Below are 3727 nucleotides of genomic sequence, written 5' to 3'. Positions count from 1 at the left end.
ATATATTAATTCCCAATCTCTATATTAATAATTACAACGGAAAAAAATAATTAAATTTAAAAAACCTACTCACTAAAGTATTGTAATTTCTTATTCTTCCTAAATATAGCAATTACAGTTATATTGTTGAATTTTCACTGAATCGTTTCTGTTGCTCAAAACATCAAGTGTAATATATAAATAAAAGCGATGCAACGTAACTAATATAAATCATTTTAATAATTAAGTTACTCTAATAAATTATTAGTGTAATAAAAATTCATTGATGAAAAAAGAGAAGACATATGAAATTAAAAAAAAATAGTTCGACTTGATTTACCTAACATTTTTTAAATAAAAGATATTTAAAATATCAACAATACTAAATTAAAACAAGTTAAACATTAAATATGTTAAAAACAAAAATGCTCTACAATCAAGTAATTTACTCAATCAAGTCCAACTAAATTGTATAACTATATTTTAAATTTATGCAATTCTTCTCCTCCTCCTCCTCCTCCTTCTTTTGTTATCGCAGTGTTGTTACCACTACGTCGCCGTTGCTGCCGCCACTGTCACCTACTCCTCTTCCTTCTCTTTTTTTTTTCATATGAATTTCTTCTCCTCTTCCATCATTATCATCATCATCATCATCAGAGAATGAAATGAAAAGAAGGGTTAAGTACGATTTTGGTCCCTAAAATAGGGGCTGAAAATTTTTTTCATCCCCGTCCTTTTTTTGCTACAAAATGATCCCAAAGGTTTAACTTAGTTTTAAAATCGTCCTTCGGACGAAAATGCCCTTCCCTCTTCCCCAAAATTAACTAACGCAGAACCAGAAGCAACACCATAAGCTGAACCCAGAAGTGAGAAGCAATTACTATAATCAGAAGCAATTAAAACCATGAATCAGAAGCAAATAAAACAATTAAACGAGACTAATAATATATCAGCAGGAGCAGAAGCAGAAGCAACACCAATAAAACAAACAACCAGAAGCACAACAACAACAATAACAACAACAACAACAACAACAACAACAACAACAACAACAACAACAACAACAACAACAACAACAATTGGATAATGGAATAATCAGCAGAAGGACAACAACAAAAGCAAAAATCCAGAAGATAATGAAATCAGAAGAACAACAATAACAAAACCCAGAAGAAGAGAAGAAGAAGAACCCAGAAACATCACCATAAGAAGAAATACCAGAAAATCATCATCATCATCGTCAAGAACCAAGAAAAACAAGAACTAAAAAAACAAGAACCCAGATGCAGAACTCAGAATTCAGAAAACAAAAAAATCATCATCATCGTCGTCAAAACTCAGAATAACAAAACTCATAACTAAATTCTTCCTCTTTCATTAACAAAACTCAGATGAAATTACTATAATCAGAAGCATTATCACCAATAATAAAACAACAACAACAACAATTGTGAAGGGTGAATAAACAATGGTGAATCAAAAATAGCATCAACAAAAGCAAAAATAGAAGCAGAAGTAGAAGCAGAAGACAGAAAGCAGAAGCAGAAAAGCAGAAGCAGAAAAACAGAAGCAACAACAGGGCTCAATGGCGACGGACCTCACTCTAGCGGCAGCGGTTCGCGATGAGGACGACGGCAGGGCGTGGCTGGACGCGGTCTTCATCAGTGCCTCCGTACTTCTCTTCTCTTCCTCTCCGCTTCTCTTTCTCTCTTCCTCTACTCGCAGTGACGCGAATCCAAACCAGCGGTGACGCCAGCGAACTGTAGTTGTACTAGTGCGACGATAGAGAGGAGCTGTAGCGGTGGTGGATGGTGGTTTAGCTGGCATGACTTCCCCCCTTCCCTTTCTCCCTTCTTCTTCCATGCCCCCACCCTCTGCGTGATTCCCCCATTCCCCTTTCCCTTCCCTTTTGTTTTCTTTTTTTTTTTTTTTTAAAATTTGTTTAGTTAGGGGTAATTTGGTAATAAAAATTAATTTTTTTATAAAAGAACGATTTTAAAACTAAGTTAAACCTTTGGGACCATTTTGTAGCAAAAAAAAGGCTGGGGATGAAAAAAATTTTCAGCCCCTATCTTAGGGACCAAAATCGTACTTAACCCTAAAAAGAATTATGAAAAAATAAAATAAAAAAAAATAAAGAAGAAAAAGATGAAAAAGAAGAAGAAACAGTAGTAAAAGATAAAGAGGAGGAAGATGAAAATTTTTAAATTATGCAGAATTTATTAGAAAAATAACATCGAAATTTCTTAAGAATGATATATAAATATCTTAGTTTTGACACCGAAATTTTGGTGTCACTGAAAATAAATTTCGGTGTTATTTTTGTTTCTAACAAGAATTCAATCCAATAAGTGTGAATTTACATTCATTCAACTAAATAAGATTGTAATACATGTTCATTCAAATCTAATATGAAAAGTAATATTCTTAAAAGAAGATGTAAGATGGAAAAAGAAAAAAAAAGAAAGAAAGAAAAATAAGAAGCCAAAAAAATAATAAGAAAAAGATAAAAAAAAAAGATGAAAAATAAGATGAAACAGCAGCAGAAGATAAGGAGAAGGAAGAATTTTGAATTATGCAAAATTTATCAAAAAAATAACACTGAAATTTCTTAACAATAACATATAGATATCTTAGTTTTAACACCGAAATTTCGTTGCCGCACTTTAAACACATTTCGATGTTATTTTTGTTTTAGCAAGAATTCAATCTAATAAGTGTAAATTTACATTCATTTAATTAAATAAGATTGCAATACATGTTCATTTAAGTCTAATATAAGAAGCAATACTCTTAAAAGAAGATGTATGAGCAAAAAAAAAGAAAGAAAAAAAAAATACAGCATTAAGGATGAGATTTATATATTTTTAACAAAATTTTAATGTTAAAACTACGAAATTTTGGTGTTATTTTTGTTTATAGCAAGAATTCAATCTAATAAGTGTAACTCAATTTTTGTCAAGGTAAAAAAATTTCGATGTTATTTTCTGATAACTTCTGCATAACTCAAAACTCTTCCTCCCCTTCTTCTTCTTCGTTATCATCATTATCTTTTTCTTTTTTTTTTCAACTTCTCATAATTCTTTTGTTTTACCCTCATAACAAAAATAAAATAAAAAAAGAGAATAAAAAATTAAACAAAAAAAAAGAAGATATACATAATACTGTAAAAATTACCAAAAAAATGAAAAAAAAAATACAGTAATAGCAAAGCAATAAAAGAACGACAATAACAAAAAATACGTAAAGAAAAAGAAGGAACGCAAAAGAAAAGAAAAAGAACGCAGAAAAAAATAATTTGAAAAATGTGAAGAAAATCACAGAAAAAGCGTAAAATATGAAAAGGCAATGTGTACATGCACTAATAATAATAAAACTGATTTTTATTGGAATTGAATCAATTTAATTAGATTTTATTGCTAAACAAAACTTATATATAACATCACTGATTTAATTAATCACATGTGTGATTTGTCCATTTTTGTGGACAAAGAGTAAAAAAAAAATGTAAGCTATATATTGAAAAAAAAAATTATTAATCGTCTAATATTTTTTAAAATTGATTAGTAGTCATTTCAATGTGAATCAAATTAATTTTAATTTCTCATGTCGAACTTGAATCTGGGATGAAATTAATTTATATAATTACCAATAAAAACTAAAGTAACTATTGTATATATCATATTACTAAATAAAATAAAAATCAATAATAACATAATGTACATTAGTGAAGACAGATGATTAGTGT

This window comes from Arachis ipaensis, chromosome B03, assembly GCF_000816755.2.
Source record: "Arachis ipaensis cultivar K30076 chromosome B03, Araip1.1, whole genome shotgun sequence".
In the NCBI taxonomy this organism is placed as follows: domain Eukaryota; kingdom Viridiplantae; phylum Streptophyta; class Magnoliopsida; order Fabales; family Fabaceae; genus Arachis; species Arachis ipaensis.
The sequence above is the reverse complement of the archived record's forward strand: the minus strand, read 5'-3'. Positions refer to the sequence as shown.